Genomic DNA, 21704 nt, shown 5'->3' with positions numbered 1-21704 from the left:
TCAAGAAACGGGACAATGCAGCATTCATTTTTCTTATTCAGAGAACATATTGAATCATTTACTACCTTAAATCCTGCAGTCAGTACTGTAGTACTATAGCTAGGTCTAAACCAGACTGAAATGGGTGTAAAATGCAACTAATACTTGTATGATTAGATCATTATTCCATTTATTATTGGCATTTTGACTTGAAGCTAGGTGGGGGTAAGTTTGCATACTTAATGCCAGTTTATTCTTGAGCAATACTTCATGAAGTAAATTTAGTGACATCTGGGCCTTTACTGTGTTGCTTATAGCTGCACCTTAATTTACTATTCATATATTTATCATTTTCCCTTTGTATACTTTTGTTGATTTTTTATATGAAAACTTTTTCCAAAAAAGCCTCTCCTGCTGTCTTTCTGCTGTTCTGCTGTTTGGCTTGAGTGAGATTTTTCTCATTTAAAACTCTGACATCAGAGCACTTCTCCTTTATTTTCAAGTCTGCACTCTACAATTAATGTTCTTCCCAGGACCTTTACAGCCCTGTAAAATGCATTAATTACATTTTTGAAACGTATTATGAGCAATAGTTAAAATTATTTTTTCACTTTTACTTCATATACAGTCCTTCTAATCAAAAGACACAACAAAATCTAAAACTCTTGTATAAAGTTCAGTTATTTTCTCAGGTGTACCCTTTTTATGACTGCATTTTCAGTATAGTTCATATCTCTCCTGACAAGCAGCCGCCATTTTTCAGCTCACTGCTTGCTGCTTTTGCTTGTAAATGCCTATTTCCAGTTGCTCAAATTTTTCTCCACCTTTCAGTCTAAATGATTGATTTTCAATCTCTCCAAACCCTGCACCTTCTCCTGCATAGCCTTCTCCTCAGGAGTCTATGTCTAAGAAGAACCTTTCAACATCCAAAGGTGAAATATTTAGAGGGTACGAGTCACAAAGCCCTGCAGTTCTGGCCTCGGGCAATAGCTACCGAAAGAGAAAAGTGTTGGTGAAGTGTACAGGAGTGATATGCAAGACTGAAACCATGAAGGTAACAGTTTGCATGGTGGAAAAGGAAGGCCAGAGGAGTCAGCAAGTGAATAGCACTGTGGTGAGGAGAGGAGAAACCCCTGAGGACGGACTGTCTGATTTGAAAGAAGATGAGTGTTTGAAAGTGAGAATAATACAGTGATACCTTTAAACATGAGAGGAGGAGCAGCAGATATGGTTTTTTAGAGAGAGATGCTGGAGCCATGTGAGATGTGTGTGATGTCTGTAGCAACAGATTTATAGGTGTGTGTCCAGACTGTAGTGTGCAGACATAAATAAGGCTGAGGGAGAAAGCTCTCCATTGAACATAATCAAGTGGATCCTTTAGAGTGCTATTAATCTCTCTCTCTCTCTCTCTCTCTCTCTCTCTCACACACACACACACACACACACACACACACACACACACACACACACGCACACACACACACACACACACACACGCACGCACGCACACACACACACACACACACACACACACACACACACACACACACACACGAGAGGTCAGCGCCTCTACTTTATATGATGCTACTTTGACTGTGTATGTACGCAGTAACAGTATACACACAAAAACATTTAAATAGAGGAGGGGATGTGAGGCAGCCTAATGAGGATATCTGTGGCTATGAGCCAAACATCTCTTATGAGTTTGACTCTCTCACACTTGCTGCCACTCTTTCACACATGCATGATTCAATGAGCTGTGTTTTTATCTTCACACATATTAGTCCTGATACCAAACACACACAACTCAGAACTCACACAATTTGTAAGCAGCGAGAGTAAACTGCGGTTGCAGATAAATCCGGTGTCCTTGTCTCTTTAAGCTTCAACTTAGCAGATACAAAATCATCTGTACCAAATATGCACAAAATCATCAATCATTTAAACAAGCTTAACACTTTAGGCTGAAAAAGGGTTTTCTTTTTTTGTCTGCAAATACCTAAATTCAGACTTCTGTTCGTGCTGATGTGCAACCCTAATGTCACCACAATAAACACTTTGCAAAAGCTGAGAAAATCTCTCATTTCAGTTCACACGCCTTTTATTTTAGCACTGCAGCCGTGGTGATAACTTTATAGCTACTGGCATTGCAGCGTTCAGTCCATCGTACAGCACTTATGTGACAGCAACTTTGTTAGAAATCATTTTAATCAATTGCTGATCCGACCCCGGAGTGATATCACCTGAAAGTGGAATTTATCTGGCATTGGAAAGGAGTTTTATAATATCTTCCCCAGGTATTTGTTTGAAGAGGATGCCGATGTACTTAGATAAGCAGCTTATTTTTTAAAAATAATTTCTGCATTAATTTGTATTTAGGGAAGGTTATTTTATTATTATTAATACTATTATTAATTTGCAATAAAACATTTTGCTACATATTTAAACATTTAAAGTTAATTCAGGTAATAATCAACTTATTTATGTCTGTTTTATTAATACAATTATGAGTCATCTAATCTCTGGCATTTACTCACTGCTCAAATACCGAATAAATTAGCAATGAAAACCTACATGTTGTTGAACAAAACTGCTGATGTGTTTAGAACTATGCAAAAAGCATATGACCACATATATACTGTAGTAGAGTGTATAAATGTACCTTTACTTGTGTAAAATGTTGCTTTTTTATTGAGTCATTATTTATTTTGTAATTTTATATAATTATGTATCATTTACTTTCCAGGTCTGCGTATTTTACCACCTAGTTGCAGAAGCTTTCCAGCTCAGATCCCTTACGCATCTGCATCTTGATTTTACAATATAGAGTGAGGACAGCAAAAGTCAAGCTGTAACAAATAAAATGAACTCAATGTGAAGGCTCTACATCAGTGCCATAGTATGAGGATTAATTGCATCCCCCCTTCTTGCTTTTCATTCTTAAAACAGTGTTCTAAAATCTTGAATGTATTTTGGTACAAAATCACACTGTCTAAAATAAACTGCTCTGATGAAGTGAACGCTCAGAGCAGAATTACTTCACAAATATAAGCCACACACAGACTACCCAAAAACAAAAGTACAAAGACAATCTTTTTGTCGCAGTGAGGTTAAAACAAATATATCAACATAACAACCATCCACAACACAAATAACTAAATAAAAGTCACCAAGTTAAACAACAAAATGTCAGATATGAATTAAAATCAGAAATACGATCAAGATGAGAAACATGGCCAAAGGATGTGTAAGCAGACTTAATCAAAAGCCAGACATTTTGCTCATATTTATGACACCGCATGGCTTTAGGCAGTGTTGTAAATATTTCCTGAGATTCATTTTGTAAAAAATAACTTGGCATAAAAAAAAACATATGCACATACATCCTAAGCTGAATCATGATTAAATATTTATTAAAGAGGCATCGCAAATGATTAGAGGCCTCGGCTGGCATCTGATCTGTATGAACTGCAACATCTTGAAACAAGAAATTCTTGAAATATGACTGTAATTGCAAATTCAAGCGCATTTATATGCTGTCGACAAGCCTACACAGAACTAGTACGGAATAAAATATAAATGAACAACGTGGTACAAATGATCCGTCTGAGTAAATGCTGTGACTTTGCAAACTTGCTTCTTAAAGTGCAGAGTTGGAAATCTTGCACTAAATATGAATAGTTTCTTCTCAGTGTTAACGACATCTTGGACTCACACTGGACACTCTTGTGACCTTAAATGATGTGCAAGGAATAAGTATTACTAAATACGAGAATAAGATGTGAGGAGTAGTGTGAGGTTCTCTGCTGACCCTCAGCATGTCAGAGCGCACTTGTCCACCTAAAGTGACTTTTGGTACGTTTCTGTAACATGTTCTGGGAGCATGACTTGTAAAAATGAGCTAGTATGTTCAGCCGAGCATTTACTGCCGTGTTTGCTTTTATTACAGGAGCTCATACATCCAGCTATTCTGCACTCCTCCACTTCTGTCACTTAGTTTCCACAATTTGACTGAAGAAGATGACTTCAGGCACATAAATATTTTTGTTAAATCTTCCTTAATACTCAACAGGGGAATTGAAAAGTCAAGTTGTCACTGCAGACGCCCGTGGTTTAACACTGTTACATCTATGATTAAAAAAGAGAATTCATCTTTAACATAAAATATGGTGTGTTTTCAAGCTTCAAGCAAATGGTGCCAGAGAAGACAGAGAATAGAGCTGCTGAGGAAAATATTTAGTAACAAAGAGTATTTACTGTGATTTGCAGAACACCTGTTTCCGAACAACTCCGGCCGCTCGCTTCAAAACCTCTCTGAATGCGTATTAATGGTTCACAGCACCGTTAAAGCCCTTGTTCACATGCAAATCCTGCTCTCGCTCCTTCCTGAAAGCCTCCGTCACTGCGTTGTCTTCACCAACACACACAACAACGTGGACGCATTTTCTCGGGGACTTGTCACCGTGTTCAACACCACTGTCTCACGTATTTTTCCTCCTTCCATCTCTCATTCTTGTGTAGAGGAGGGATTAGGCCTCAGGAGAAAAGACTTATCTGTGCTGTCAGTACACCCGACAACGCCAGCACACACACTGTAGTACATTCACCTTTAAACCAACAAAGATGCTCGGTAAAAACAGCTTGTAGGTGCAACGAGCTACAGGAGTGATACAGTTCATCAGGGGCTAGGATAACAACTCTGCTTAAAGGGATTAAGCGGTGTGTGAAATACTGTACCGGCTCACCGAAAAGATGCAGAGGCATTTTTAAAGACGGCTCCAAACGAGTGTAGGTGGCGCACGCATGAAGGGGAGCTGCATCGGAAGTGGAAACTTTTTGAACGGCGTGTGACTGTGACAGTCAAGAAAGTGCATGTGATAAATTACAAAAGCAGTTGAAGGGTAAAGTGTAGTGTTTTCTAATAAAAATGGATGCTCGTGAGAAGAAGACAGATATAAATTGAATATGTCATTCCGAATGAGTTGTTATTGTACAAATTATTGGGTGATGATGAAATAGTCGGCAATTAGACCGTGGAGGTTTATTCTCCATTAGTTTTCATTCTGAGCAGACAGCCGCATTTTTCATTCAGCATCAGACTCTGTTTCGGTTCTTGACATTTTCTGTAACTTATCTCGAGGTTGTAAATGCTACATAATGTCTGCACTCACACATGTTTAACAAACAAATCCTTAAAGCCAGCATTTGGACCATTAAGCCATTAAAGAGCCTTACAAATGCACATACACACCGAACACACACACTTGAAATGAACCCAGCGGTGCTTCTGCATGCCCACACTCGTCACACACGCTGCCCGATCTTTGTTTTCCCCTTTAAAAACATAAAGAAAATGAAACAGAGAACAACAAGGGCAACTTTCTCCTGGCTCTGCCTCCCCGCAGCAGCAGCAGGGTTTCATGATGCATTGCTGCTCACTGCTGCTTCTTGCTGAGAAGCCTCTTTGATGTAGACACACCCTGCCCAACTGTCACCCACTAAATCCTTATTGTGAGAGTAAATCCCAACAAAAGCCAAAGATATCCTACCCTCGACACTTTGCTCGGGAGGCTCGGGCCCCGAACTAACATTCCTTGATCTCTTCAGGAAACACAGTTCTGAGCACATCACACACCATTCTGTGCAGATACCAGTGCAAGTCATTTTTACAAAAGCCTGTTAATTCATCTGCACTTCATACACAGTTCAGATGAACACATATTATTCTTTGTAGCGAGGGAAATGTGTTGTTTTATTTCATGTACAGGAATACAATACCTTCATACAGGATGAAGTATGCATACAGGGATGCCATGAAATAAATCATTAATCATTTTACATCAAAGAAATCTGTAAATGACATAAAGGTTATATGTTGTTAATGTTTTTAAATGTAAATCAACCAGAGACTAATTAAAACATGTGAAATATCACTCAGCAGACATTTTCTACAGTTTTGCAGTGGCAAGTGTGCCTGATTTTGACTTTGTGACATCCGACAAAGGAAAACAGGGCTGACAAAAGTCACAGAGGTGGCAAAGAATGAAACAGACTTTCCAGAAATAATTACTGTGAGCGAGGAAGAGGGGAAAAGAAGGGGTGGCAGCAGTTATCATAATCCCTCTTTTTAAGAAGTTATCATAATCCCTCTTTTTAGTTCTTTCTTTGTTAGCCCTCTAACCTCTTCTCTCTGCTGTCAGCATCAACACCGCACTTTACAAAACGCCTCTGGTACATTCTCCAGTCCTCTTTTCGAACACTCCCCAAGAGAAGTGGAAACACTAAAATGAACAAATCTTATCTTGCTGCGGAGAGACAGTTACAGTGGCTGATTCCAGCCAGCCTTGCTCCAGCTTTTGGTGGTGGAGAGGGTGAAGATATGTTTCTAGATCAGTGCTGGGAAATACCACTCAAGAAAGTGCAGCAGTTCAGACCCACCCGCACAATCCTGCATGAGAGAAAATGGTGCCCATTTACTTTTATGTAAGAGAAACAGCCAAGACCGCTCAGGATGTGAGTGACTGACAAAACGATAGGAAAGTAAAACGCAGCGCACTGTGGAATTGTCCTGTGTGCTGTGAGTGAGTGGATCTGTAGTTAGTTTGAGGAGTTTACATATATCTGAAGAAAACAAAGACCTCATGCACGTCAGCAGACCACCAAACATGATAAATAGCAAAACTACTAATAAAGCTATTCCTATTAAATTTCAATACTTTTCACTCATTAAAGGAAGTATTTCTTGTGGGAAAAGCCTGCAAGTGTAGAAAGCACGACCAAACATGAATGAAACAGAATTGCTTGAGTTGCGGAAAATAACAAAATACAAATACATCAAAAAGATTGCATCGGCAGCATGTGAGAGAGTTTAGGTGCATGTTTTGTAATCACATGTGCACCAACAACTCTTATTTCTTCTGGGAGTCACTTTAATACCCATTGGCACATGTCTAAACTTTTATTCCACATTTCAAAGTGCTTACACATATACTCAGTGATCACACACACACACACACACACACACACACACACTCATTCACAAGGCACACTCTGCAGCTCCCAGCATGCCAACAATGTGAAAGTAAACACTGTGCATCTTCCCATACTGTATCCCTGTTGACTGCTCTCTACAGTATCCACCTTCCTACTGTAGAACTCACACGGTTAGTCAGGAGGAGGGAAACAGCTCTCTGAGCTGAGAGTGAATGGAGAAACGCAAGTATATACAGTAGAGTACTCACGGTGGTCAGGAATGCTGCTTTCTCTCGGTCCACTCAGTCCTGCCTCTGGATCTCTCTCTCCCTTACTCTCTCTCTCTCTCTCTTTATCTGCCTCTCTGTTGTCACAGCGATCGTTTCTCTGGACAGACACGCACCACAGCGAAGACACACTCCACTCTGTTACAGCGCTCTGACGAACGAACTGCCCTGAACGAGACACCGAGATGGAGAGAGAGAGATGGGAGGAGGAGGACAAGGAGGAGGAGGAGGAGGAGGAGGGAGCATTAGAGAGAGGAGAAGGAATGCCAGCAGTATGTGCATGTGTGTTAAGAGATGCTCTGTGGGTTGAGCGTGCAAAATACTGTAGGAGAGAGAGCTGCTGCACGGTGGCAGTCAAACACACACACACACACACGCACACACACAGAGTAAGAGAGAGAGCTACACACACATATATAAACTGTACAAGCCACAGTGTGAATGCACATTTATGTGGATGCAGACAAAACTGCTACTGCAAACACGGTGCTGGTTAGGTGTGGTAATAAGGGACGAGAGTCATGTGCACACACACACACACTGAATTCCCTCACTTGTCCTGCTCCTCATATTTCTCTTTCTATCATAGCATTGTGATGTGTTCAGCAACACGTGTGTGCGTGTACAGTGTGTGTGTCTGTCTGTGTGTGTGTGTGTGTGTACAGTGTGTGTGTGTAAATATATATATATATATCCTTCATCCTAGCTTCTTGTCATTCTTTTCGTTAGCGGTTTGCTTTCTCTTTTCCTCCTCCTTCCATCCTGTTTGCATTTGTAATAAACACGCAAAATACACAAATCAAATGCTTTCAGTATATCAAAATTTATACCTACAACTTTGGATATCCAAATTAACTTTTTTGCTCCTCATCCAAGTCATTTAATATTTAATATCATCCAATCTAATTTTCCTATATAATACACTGTTCCAGTACATTAAAGCTATGAGCAGTTCTGGAATGCATTAAGAAAAAGCTGTCCTTTACTGTCATGTAAGTGCTCACAAAGCTTGTTGTAAAGCTCCTGTAGGGCACAGCATGATGTGCAATGCAGTGAGAGACGGTGAAAACCTGCATCCTTTACATGCATGTTAGAAAATGTATTGTAGATCAGTTGTAGTAGCTGCTTGTTCCACCAGCTGGAGTCTCTCACTCTTTAATATTGTTGAGATCCAGGGAGGTGGTCACTCAGATTATGGGCAGTTTTGCGGTAGCAAGCAGAGAGCTTCATGGAGGTTTAACTTCTGTGACACTTGGTGATATGTTTAGGACAAGCTGGGATCATCTAGGACAACTTTCTTATATTACAGTGGCCCCAGTGAATGTGTGTTCCAAATCATATGTCTGTTGACTAAAACAGCAATATTAACACTGGACAAACGCTCACTAAGTTAGTTATCAGTTATCAAGTAATCCATGATTGCATTTTGAGTATTGATTTACAAAACTACTACAAATACGAATCCCTAGAATGCTACAATAAACTGTGCTCTCCCTCTATGACACACGTGTGACAGCAGATGAGAAAAAAGGATCAGACTTAGGTTTGCACCGACACTGATCAGGAAAAAAATGCCTCGATCAGTCCTCATCCCAATCTTTGAGAGCAAACTGAGACATTCCTATTTATTACAAATAATGCCACAATACGATAACACACTGCAGCAATAAACTCCACAGTATATGTGAAAAAAAAAATGTTCTAGAGATTCTTTGCATCACATTTTTTGCAACTGGGCATTAAAACCTCTCCAATGAGGAATTTGCTCCAGGGTTTTGTCTTGTGTCCTTTTTAATCAGTGTTACCATTCTGTGTCTTTAATTCAGACTACAAACAATCTCTGCTTCTCCCCCGCACACTGTATTAAAGAGGAAATTAGCTATCACACCGGTGTTATGCAGCTACTTTGGCCCAGTGAATAGCTGACTGGTTGCTCTGCTCCTCAGGGGAAAGGAAGGATGATGAGGTGAGTGTTGTGAAGTGACTGAAAGAATGTCTGTGACTGTTCTTACCTTTAACATCCACCACATGCTGACATTTCAAGAAAAAATAACAATGATTAGTGGTGGGACACGATTAAAAAAATTAATCGAATTCATTACAGGATTTGTAATTAATTGTATTTTTGTCAAATATCGGTAAGTGACACAATAAGCAAATTTTTTAATTCAAATAAATTTTAGTTGATGACTTATTTGATGAAAAGACATGTATGTTAACTTAAACAACAAAAATGTTTGTTTCATTTATATTTATCTGTACATTTTTCATCTGTCTACTACATTCACAGATTACTGCGAATTCAAAGTCTAATTTCAGCGATTATATTCAACAGTTTCAGACTTTGGGAAACTCAAATAGTTTAAATATCTGGAAAAGTGGTATATTGTGGGATGACTACACCGTTTGCCGGCACCTGGACTGTCTTAGCTAACTTATGGTGCGTCGCCCCGGAGCTCATTTGCATAAATTAATTACATTTATGCTAATGAGGTGCAGGGAGTATAGGTCCGACACATCGCGAAACTTTTATTAAATGTCTAAACTAGTGTTGAACTAAAACGAGGACAGATTCAGCAGCTTATTTCTCACCTTATATGCGTTCAGAAATACTTTTTGCTGAACAGTTTCAAGAATAAAAGAAAAAGTTTACCTCCAAGCGGCCATGTTGGTCCGATGTTTCTGTGATGAGCGCGTCCTGTGCTGCTTCTTCACGGCTGGCAAACAGACTTTAGGTGCATTAGTGCCACCTACTGGGCCGGAGCGTGCATCAGTGTTGCCGGTGTGCCAGAAATTAGGGAACTGAGAAAGGTGCAATTAAACAACACGGTCTCACGGGGATTCGTGAAACTGTCACGTCAGTTTTTGTTTCGGTTTCGTGCGCACCAACACGATGTCGTCATGTTTTTCGTGCCGCTCACCACGAGCGAAACCCGCTGTGGTAATCACATCTGAAAGTGGTTTATACCGGCGGATTCATGACGATCTAAGCTGTCCATCGGCGTTTGTGGCCGCCGCTGCGGCCGGATGACTGGCGGCCGCGGCGGCGGCCGCAAACGCCGATGGACAGCTTAAATCGTCATGAATCCGCCGAATTTGCATAGGAATGTAAAGAATGTCCGGCGGCCGCAGCGGCGGCCGCAAACGCCGATGGACAGCTCAGATCGTCATGAATCCGCCGGTATAAACCACTTTCAGATGTGATTACCACAGCGGGTTTCGCTCGTGGTGAGCGGCACGAAAAACATGACGACATCGTGTTGGTGCGCACGAAACCGAAACAAAAACTGACGTGACAGTTTCACGAATCCCCGTGAGACCGGGCTGAATTAAAAGCATTATTTTTTAATGCATTATTTTTCTGTAATTAATCAAAATGAATGTTTTAAAGTCCGAGCCCTCATAATAATGTATGACATTACTTCTCAGCTTTCACCTTAGTTTTGTTTTTTGAGAAGTCTGAATGTGTCCCACTCACTGCTAACATCTACCCGGTCAAAATTTCACACATCTGGTCCTGCCAGCGTTAACAAGTTGTTGTGTGGTTCATCATACAGCCTGTGCAAAATCATGTGAATGTCAACTGATTCTGTCACCTTAGAGTAACTGTTTTACTTCTAAACAAACAAACAAATAGCCTACTTGAATTTCCCATGTTAAAATTACAGGCCTTAAAGTAGCAAGTCAATGCAACAACAACCAATGCATTTTTCATTACTGAGATTCAAGTATTTTCTTTTTTTCAATATTTTTTAAACTCATCTTTATTTTTGATGACCATGTTGCGCAATTTTCTGGAGAGGTGTTCTGACATTCTTTAAGATTGCTTCTACTGCTCTTTGATGGAAGGGTTGTGATGCTCTGCCTTTCTCATTAAAATACCCTTAAGGCCCTCTGTTAGATTCTAGTCAGGTGACATACTCAGCCAGGCCACAGTCTTCACTTTTATTTCTGTAGAAACTTGTATGACTGTGTGCTTCCGATGCTCCTCTGCCAAGCTTCTGCAGACTAGAAGTCAGCCAGTATTTTGGTGAATCCACACTCATTAATGGTGCATCTGTAAATGTCATTTCCCCAGACTTTTTGCATTCAGGCAGTCAGTTATCACACTCACACCTCCGTGGCTTTGCATTCACTGTGGTTGTCCTGGCTAGATTAAAACCATATATGCTTATCTTGGTCTCATTTCACCAAAGAATGTGCTTCTAATATTCCTCAGACGTTTTTTCCAAGTTGTCTGAGAAATTTTAATCTTGCAGTTTTGTGCTGAAGAGCAGGCAAGGTGTTTTTCTTGGATGCTGTCCATAGAGGTTGACAATATGCAGTGTCCTTCTCACTGTCTGAGCTGTCACTGGCATATTTCTACTGATAACCCCCGTGCCAAGCCTGAAGCACTTGCCTGTCTGTTTATCACAGCAAGCCTGTGTACATACCACACTGTTGATAGTGTCATCTTAGGATGACAGCTACTACAATTCTGATTAGTGGTACTATGAGTTGTTCTACAGCTCCTGATTACTGCTGCAAAGTGTGCCAATTGATTTTTCATATGTTTTAGTATGTTCCTGTATACCTTTTCATCTTTGCGATGTTTCACAATCATCCATCTTTCCATTATCTATACATCATTTAATCCTCATTGGGATTGAGGGGGGGCTGGAGTCTATCCCAGCTGACTTGGGGTGAAGGCATGGGACACCCTGAACTGGTCACCAGTCTATCACAGAGCTACACATACAGATAATGACACTCAAATTCACACCTACGGACAATTTAGAATCACCAGTTAACCTCAGCACATTTTTGGACTGTGGGAGGAAGCCGGAGTACCGGGAGAAAACCCACGCATGCACAGGGAGAACATGCAAACACCATGTAGAAAGAGTCCAGGCCCAAGCCGGGATGCTAACTGGGTGTTTGTGTCCCAGCCTTCTAGCTGCAAGACAACAGTGCTAACCAGCGAGACACTGTGCAGTCCTGTTTCACAATCACATTTCTCATTTCCTCTGGAAATTCTTTTTCATGTGGGGTCATGATCCAACTATGTAGACTGAAACAGCCAAAATGTCCAAAACTGAAAAAGTTCTGGTGTTCATTTTATTACTATTTTCATGCAATTAGGCAAATGTAAAAATTATCTAGGAAGGACAAAGGCGAAGGATTTTGTAAAGGCCTTATGTTCCATCGCATCTACACTAAGATTAGAGGAGCACTGAGCTCCAGTGCCAGCAAAAAAGACAGAATGTCAGCCAACTCTGATGGGGAGAGAAGAACAGCTCAATCCATAGTCTGTTTCATTTTGAAATACCTGAGTTCAGAAAGCATTTATTAACATTGAACTGCTTATGTTGGTCAGGTCACTTTATAGTTTTCATATACAAGGAAGACAGTAAGATATGTCAAAGTCAAGGCAGTTAAAAAGAAGTTAAATAATAAATGCTGAATACACTCACACACCTTTCTCTACTTTTTTCTGTTGGTCAGACAATGACCTTTGTCAAGAGCAGCAGCTTGATGTCAGCTATGTTTTAGTTGCAGCTTAGTTAGCAAAAGCCACGTGCTAATGGTTGGGATGAAGTAACATCTAAAACATAGCTTTTTCTAGAATCATTTTGAATTGAGAACCAATGCTGAAATGGAAAAGAATCATGAGATCACCACAGATTCCCACCCTGACTTTCTGATCTCTTCTGTTCCATCCAATGCTCTCTGCTTTAGAAAAAAGAACTCCCTCTATCCTCAGATTCAACTAGACGAGCCCTCAGTACAGGGCAGAACCATGCCCTCTACTGGCGAAAACCCTGTCCTCCCTATACAAATGATGCAATATGTATCCATTTTGATCATCGTACGTATCTCCCTTCCTACTTGATCTGCTGACCTGTAACTCCACAACTGAGCAGGGGACCTCAGACTGATCTTCAGTGCAAAGTTTGATTATGCTGACTTCAGCACTTGCAGAGATATCGGAACGGACATAGCCACATACATACTTACCCAGCCAGATATCGCACCGAATGCAGTAACCCTGCTGACGTTCGTCAGGCGTGGTTAAAAAGAAGCCACCAGCCTTTTCCCGTTGTGCCTTACTCAGGAATAACTTCCCTGGTGACAACATTATCTGACTCTTACGGTATGTTTTAAAGAGGCTTTTCATCATAACCGCTCAGTTATTTGCGCATTTATTTATTACTTTAGTTTTTGTATTTGCTACCTCTATACTGTTAACTTTCTGAGAACCTGTGTATCTGTCTGTTTCTTTGCTGTTGCTCAGACACAAGACTTCAAGCTGTGTGTCTGTCATCACTCTGCTTCACTCCCTTCACTCTGTCGATACATAGTCCCAGTTATTTTTGATGCCGGATGTTCTGCTTCTTCTTAACTCTTTAGCCCAGGACACCAAGGTCTTTAATCTGATTTCTCTCTGCAAAACATGCCAAGTGACTGGAGCAGACAGCACAAAAGCTTTCTTTCTCATCTCTGTCAATATGCTGGGGACACACAGCAGATCTAAGATGATGAGCGCTGTGTCTCAGGTTGCAAATACATAAATGGCTTGATAAATAAAAATATATCAATGACTCTAGTGGCACGTATAAAGAGGTGACCCACCATATGAAAGATCTGGGCACAGGACAACACTGTGCTGGTGTATTAATGTATAACAAATTGTCAGAATTACTCATTGGTAAGAGGCAGCAACAAACAGCAACTTCCATCGTAGTGTCTTCACACGGTTTCTACATAAGACAAGCAGAAAATAAACGGGATTTTTCGAATAGTTCACATCAATTTTCTTCCCCTGAGTTGTCACAGTATCAACACTCTCTGAGGTTTACTTTGCAGCATTAGACTGTGGCATTAACTTGGTCTTCATTGCATTCATTCAGTGCAAGCTCAACGTAGAGAGACACATTTCATTGACATTGACTGAAAGTGACAAAGCATGGTCTTCTAAAACTGTGTTAGAGCTATTAGTTTAAAAGTATTATGAAGTGTATGTTGAAAACTAGCTACATATTCAATGATTACTTATTTTTAATATCAAAAACAAGCTAAAATGCAACATCAGAGAAGAACTATGACAAACTGTATAAGACTTTGAGCTGTTAAGAGAACAATTTAGAATTTTTTGTCAACAATTCACAACCAACAATAAGTTAATCTGTCTCTTAAAACTTCTCTACATCCCTACACAGTATGTGGAACTCAACCCCAAGCCCACAAGCTGCTGCTGATGACATAAACCTTTAAAAAACACATCTCAAACATGAGCAAACAGGACATTTCTTTGAGCAGCAGAATTGTCCACTTGTGCTGCTCGAGTATTACTAACAGTAGTATGGGGCTAAAATAGAGACAGTACAATTTATTATCAATGGAAACAACATTTTTGACTGAAAAGGGAAAAAACTGGAATATAAATGTTTATACATTAAGCCATTTTTATTGGCAATGAAAAAAAATGTCTCTGAAAAAAGCTCCACTAAAAATAAAACGCAGGTACTCAAAATGATTTCTTTCTGTTTTGATATTTTTTTGTATTTTGATGCGACTTTCAAGGACAATTTCAGATTTTTTTCTTCATGGTTGTGTTCTTTCAGTCAAATTTTTATTCATTTTTTGTTCAATTTTGGGATGTCAGTATTTTTTCTCAGTATTCTATGTTTTCATTTGCAACTTTCTGCGCCTGTTGTGGCATAGAGGGATGGACTTTGAGGGGATGGGCAAGGAACATGTGATTTATAAAGAAGCTTGTGATGTCCTCTCATAGTAGATGTCCAAAATGCTCAATGCTCATGTGTGTGATACACAGACTTTTCAGAGATTTGATGTGCAGCTTTCTCATGAGAAATAAGAGGCTGTATTGAGAGACTGAGTGGTAAACTACACATATTGCATGTTAGCATACATAAGTAGTAACAATTCTGCATCACAGAAAAAAAAGGCTCCAAGCGAACTTGACAAATTGTAACAAATCAAAAATCATAATCCATCTAATATCACTCACCAAACCCACCTACAAGTTTTCACTGACCATTAATAGCTCCACTGTACTCACTTCCCCCCTCATCAGAAATCTAGGCGTCTTCTTTTAAATCCTTTCCTTCAACCAACATATTAAGCACATCACGAAAACAGCTTTCTGCCACCAAACATTGTTCAACTCCGTCCATCCTTTCCCTTCTGAGCTGCAGAAACTCTCACCCACACATTCATCACATTCAGACTTGACCACTGCAACAGCCTTCTCTATGGTACACCATCCAAAACACTCAAGAAACTTCAATAAATCCAGAATTCTACTCACCACTTGCTCACCTACTCCCACACTTGTGATCACATTACCCCCTTTCTTCAGATTCTCCACTGGCTCCCTGTCCCCCGGCGAATCCACTTCAAAATCCTTCTGATCACCTACAAAGTTCTCCATAACCTGGCTCCCCCCTACCTGGCTGAACATCTCCACTGGCACACTCTCAAATACTCCCTCCACTCTGCTGATATTAGCCTCCTATCTACCCCCATCCAAACCAAACACTAGACCCGGGGAGACAAATCTTTTCAATCATCTCTCCCACTCTCTGGAAGTGAATCCTCCTCACTCTCCATAGTCAAGAAAACCATAAAGACCCAGCTTTTCAACACTGCCTACAACTCATAATCCTACTGTTTTATGCTCATTTTTCCTTTTTACTCATTTTTTGTGTTCTTATCTAGTTTGTAAAGCATCTTTGAGTGTCTTGAAAAGTGCTGCATTAGTAATAGAATAAAATTTTTCTACCAGCATGCCTCTCTTGCATCATATCCACACATTTTTACATTCCTCATAACAACTCGTTCCCACTGTCTGAATGAGGCGGCAGAGAAATGTCCATTTTGTGCGGAAGAACAGTCACATGACACATCAAACGTCTCGTTTTATGGGAGCTCATAGAAAACCTGATGAGGAAAAACTGGTTAACTAAGAAAGTTAATAACCACCTTCGTGTTGCCCATTATTTCTAATTGAGGTTTTAGGGAACACAAAGGAAGCCTGGTGATGTTGAACTTGCGTTGTAGCACAGCCCTCTGGTGAGCTGTTGCAGTGTAAGTCAGACTGGTAAACAGAAGAACTGACAAAGACAGAGTGAGAAACACAGGGCTAAGTACATCACAGAGCCGAGGGTAATAGGCAGGCAGGAAACGACATGTGGACAGGAAGTAGAATCAACCGGAACACATAAGGAAACTTTCTTTCAACATAAAATGGGAAATACCTAAACTGAAATCTAAAAAGCATCACACAGAGAGGCTATCAAGGGGGAAATGTCAGAGTGGATAATGGAATGCCAGAAAATGACAGTTCAGTGTGAATGTCAGGCTGCTTTGTGCATCCATGAAACACACTTACACACACTAACACAGAAATATTGTCTGTCTAGTTGATCTCTGGAGGTTTCCCATCACAGCCAGCTGCTACTTTAACTCTACAGACTGAGGTGAGGCACTCTGCAGCCCATTCGAGAAACTTCCCTCACATCCTCCCCTCTCTGGAGGTTAACAGCTGGTGATGACACCTCTACACAGCTGTGATACCTGCTAACAGGGCAGACACTGGCCTTTGACTAACTTCTATCATAGCACCAAGAGAGAAGCTGAGAATCAGGATATAACCTTTTTAAACCTTCTCTGGCACCTGTCGCAGGTTGCAGAGCAGGGTGATAGGATGAAGGTGAGGCATTGTCTGTTTGACGTGCTTCAAAGATGGCGCTGCTAACAATGACTGGCATGAGGAAAAATAATAACAATAATATCCAAACATTTCTGTCTCTCATTTTTCTCTGTCTCTTTACCTTTCTATCATCCAGCCCCCACAGTGAAGGGTCATGGGATTTTGTGGGTGGCATCTGTAAATAGATAATCATCTCCCTTGGCAAAACAGACATACAAACACACACACAGGCATCCTCACATGCACCAGGAAGGATTGTCTATGCCCCCACACTTACACAAACACACACACACACTCACACTCTCTCTCTCTTCAAACAGGTTTTCTCTCTCTCCTGGATTAGTAAATAGGAGAATAACAGAGTGATAAGTAGGCAGGGGGTTTGCAGTGTAACTGGCAGCAGCAGCACTACAGACACACACAACTAAATAATGAAGCCCCATTTATTATTACTGCACATGGAACAAGCTAAGAGCTGTTTGAAGTGCTCTGGCTTCCTCTTCGTCTCCTCTCTCCCTCTGTCTGTCTGTCTCTCCCTTTAATTCTACCATTTCCATTCCTTCAATCGCTTTCTCTCTTGGTTCTTCTCGGTCTTCTTCCTTTTTGCCTTTCCATCTCTTCGATGGGCTTATTCTTGTCAAGAACAGCCCAGTTTATTGTGAAGTGCATATGTTGATAAACTGCATAAAAACATGTGTGTCCTAAGATAAGATAACTTCATTCAGGAACGTGTGGAAACTGGGTTAGTGCAGAAGCAAAAGCCTGAGTACTCACAAGGGAGAAGCCATATCAGAATCAGTGCAAACACTAAAAAATAAACAAAGTTACATAGATGATAAATGCTGGGGCACTCAGACATGCTGCTGAGTGTTCTACACTAGGTCAGACATACACAAATCATATAAAAGGCTAACCTGCTCAGTGTCTGAAGTCCCATATGCGTTTCATTTCAGTGATATTTGATTATTAGTCTTATCTTTGACAGTTGTAAAGAGAGCTTTCACTATACAAGGCTATTTATGCGTACATTTGAGTATAAAGTGTGTGAGTGGGGAATGTAATGCTCAAAGTCAATATGTTGATATTTTAGTTCCCTATCATGTAGCATCAAAAAGTACTACGATAAATGCTAAACTTCCTGCAGAAGTGTTACTACTGCTGGTCTTCAACAGTCATTTAAAGAAGATTCATTACATCCACGGGACTTTCATTTAGATGTAAATACAGAAAGCAAAAATACGACAAGAAGAAATTCAAAAAAATCTGACCAGAGCACAAATTGAAAAATAGCCACCATTTGCTTTGATTACTGCTTTGCACACTCTTGGCATTCTCAGGTGAGTCACCTGAAATGGTTTTCACTTCACAGGTGTGCCTTGTGAAGGTTGTTTTGTGGAATTTCTTGCCTTCCTAATGAGGTTGGGACCACCATTGTGTTGTGCAGAAGTCAGGTCGGTACACAGTTGACAGCCCAATTTGACAAGTGTCAAAATCCATATTATGGCCAGAACCAATCAGCTAATGAAGAAGAAATAACAGTCCATCATTACTTAAAGAACTGAAGGTCAGTCACTCTGGAAAATTGCAAAAACTTTCAATGTATCCCCAAATGCAGTCGCAAAAACCATCAAACGCTACGATGAAACTGGCTTACATGAGGACCGTTGAGGATAAATTCATCTGAGTCACCAGCCTCAGAAATGGCAAATTAACAGCACCGTTAGATTAGAGCCCAAACAAATGCCACACAGAGTTCTAGTAGCAGACACATCTCTACATCAACTATTCAGAGGAGACTGACCAATCAGGCCTTTATGGTCAAATAGTAGCTGCTAAGAAACCACTACTAAGGAAAAGCAAGAAATAGAAGAGATTTGTTTAGGCCAAGAAACACCAGGAATGGACATTAGACCAGTGGAAATCTGTGCTTTGGTCTGTTGGGCCCAAATTTGAGATCTTTGGTTCCACTCGCTGTGTCTTTATGCTATGTAGAAAAGGTGAATGGATGGTCTCCACATGCATGGTTCCCACCGTGAAGCATGGAGGAGGAGGTATGATGTTGTGGGGGTGCTTTGTTATGACAGTGTTGGGAATTTTTTCAAAATTGAAGAGACACTGGACCAACATGGCTACCACTGCCTCCTGCAGTGACATGCCCTACTTCACACTTTGTGTTCATTCATAATGTTGATGCCTTCAGTGAGAATCTACAATGTAAATAGTCATGAAAATAAAGAAAAACATTAAATGAGGAGGTGTGTGCAAACATTTGACTGGTACAGTACAAAAAAAATTTTAAATTCAAATTAATGGGTACGTGTTGTTTTTTTTTTTACGTGTTTCCCCCTGCAAAAGTAAATGAATGAATAGCTTCAGTTTAGGAGGAAATTACTTGAAGTTAAACAAAAATTGAATGTGACATTCTAATGTTGCACAGAAGTCATAAGGATGGACTTTAGGAGGAGAGCTGAAGTTATATATACAATCAGCAAAAAAAAAATCAATGTCTATTGTGCCTCAATTCAACACTTAATGTGTGCGTTTGTCCCTTTGATAGCTACTACTAACAGGGAATAAGAAAGAGAGAGAAGTGACATACAACAAATGTCTCTGCTGGAATCCAAGGGCATTGCAGTTTAATGGTATGCAAAGACTATCCTTCCAAGAGCAAAAAATAAAAATAAACTACTTATTGGTGATTTCTGTTTCTCCCCTCTTGTCTGTTCACTTATTTGGTGTCAGTGACTGTATATAAAGATGGATGAAACCTTTATGTCTGCAACAGAGACTTGAACCTGCAATCTCTAATGATCAGCGGGGGGCGACTCATCAGGTTGAAAGTAAAGCTTTATTTATGCCTTTGTTAAAACACACAAAGTTGTTCACTTACAAAAGCAAATAAATACAGCAAGAGTGACTTAGAACATGAAATGCAGCAGTGTCAGACAAACCAAAACACAGTTACAAAGTGCTTAACACAAACACAAAAGTGTCTAGTTTCAAAAGACCAGCATGATGATGGCCAAATTCCAAAGTCGAGGCATCAAAACAGTAGTCAACAAACCAAATGGGTGATGTTACTGCCTGTTTTTACAGGAGGGTGCCGCGTCCCACAGACTGACGAATCACAGCAGAGAGAGCGAAACACACTGTTTTTCACTGACTGCTCGATTTTTCGTAGGTGCAGCAAAATCTGTCAGTGTAAGAGAAAACTGGAGTAATGACATATATGTACAGCCAGATTTATTAAGCACTATCTTCAGCCACAAGAAGGAATCCTGCTACAGATGGGTTGATTCCCACAGAGACCTGATCACAGCATTGTGGTGTCAGTAGGGATCTCAGAAAGAGACAATGAGCAAATATGGCACGTTGTCCAAGATGCTCTGAAGCTCAACAACGTGCCGAGTGCCTTGAAAAACTGTGGACAACTGTACTGAGGAGAACTGATGCTGTTTGAAATGCAAAGGGTGTGAAGGTAGTTGATAAAATCGCTACTCGTGTGTTATTACCTCCGCCAAGGAGGTTATGCGATCGGGTCCGTTTATTTATTTGTCTGTCTGTGTGTGTGTCTGTGGACAGGATTTCTCCTAAACTACTTGTCGGATCTTCATGAAATTTTCACCAGAGGTGGATCTTGGCCCAGGGAAGACTCCATTCAAATTTTGTGTTGATCCGGATAAGGATCTGGATTCTGGATCCGGATTTAGATTTTCCAACTTTACCATCCACATCTTCCCTTTGCGGAGGTCAGAAATCTCGGATTTCTCTTGTTTTTTTAAAGCGTTGGAAAACATGCACACAGTACTGTTTGTTTATTGTTGGGTTAGTTTCTGTCTTGCTTTGTTCAAGAAGCTACTTTATAATGAGACAGAGAGTCAAGGCCCGGTCAGAAGTCAGAAAACCAAGGAAGATTTTTACATTTGCTGACATTCTCTGAACAAACTTTAAATACCATCCATAAAACACGCTGCTTTAATGTGTCATGTTGTTAAAAAAGAATAATAATTTAATTTACTAGTTAGTTAGTTTATGGGGCTGCACAGCGGCTTGGTGGTTAGCATTTTCGCCTTGGCCTTGGCTGCCCATGACCCAGTCACCAGCTCATCACTGTTCCTTCCTTAGACCACTTTTGATAGATACTGACCACTGCAGACCAGGAACACTCCACAAGAACAACAGTTTTGGAGATGTTCTGACCCAGGCGTCTATCCATCACAATTTGGCCAACGTCAAATCCTTACAGTTGCTTTTCCTGCTTCTAGCACAAGTTTGAGGACAGAACGTGTACTTGCTGCCTAATATATTCAATCCACTACCATGTACCATGATGAAAGATAATCAGTGTAATTCACTTAACCTGTTAGTGATCATAATGTTCTGACCAAACAGTTCCTTCAGTAACAATTAGTTGTTCTATTCTCTGTAATAAACTGTTATGATCATTGGTGTCAGATACAGAACTAAGATTCAGCAGGACACATATAGAGACAATTTCATCCTCTGAGGCTATGAAAATATTGGTGATCACATAATCACAACAGGGCTATCTCCATGTCAACCAAACAAGTTCTGTCTGTGAACACCATGAAATGCAGTTGAAATCCCCAATTGAAACATGTACACACACACTGAATGAAATTATTCTTTCAGTTTTTCTGTGTCTAGCTCAAATAAAGACACACTTATAAGCAAGAATTACTGAACCAGTAAAAAAACACATTGATGTGGGAAGCGACTCAGCAGATTGG

At 40.3% G+C, this 21704-nt stretch overlaps 1 protein-coding gene across 15 annotated transcripts in view; it reads right to left on the bottom strand.

Moving 5' to 3' along the window:
- Nucleotides 1-7587, bottom strand: part of rbfox3a (RNA binding fox-1 homolog 3a) — a 600072-nt gene extending 592485 nt beyond the window's left edge. For 9 of the 15 annotated variants that reach the window (XM_051939185.1, XM_051939193.1, XM_051939186.1 and 6 more), the window contains exon 1: nt 7221-7573. The gene's annotated coding sequence lies outside the window, so the exon portion shown is untranslated. Of the gene's footprint in view, nt 1-7220 lie in introns of all 15 variants that reach the window. The other 6 variants (XM_051939181.1, XM_051939180.1, XM_051939196.1 and 3 more) reach the window with 4 other exon arrangements.
- Nucleotides 7588-21704: the final 14117 nt, after the last annotated feature.

The sequence above is a fragment of the Acanthochromis polyacanthus genome, chromosome 19, assembly GCF_021347895.1.
Source record: "Acanthochromis polyacanthus isolate Apoly-LR-REF ecotype Palm Island chromosome 19, KAUST_Apoly_ChrSc, whole genome shotgun sequence".
Taxonomy (NCBI): domain Eukaryota; kingdom Metazoa; phylum Chordata; class Actinopteri; family Pomacentridae; genus Acanthochromis; species Acanthochromis polyacanthus.
Note: the sequence above shows the minus strand (reverse complement) of the source record. Positions and strands in the feature narration are given on the sequence as shown.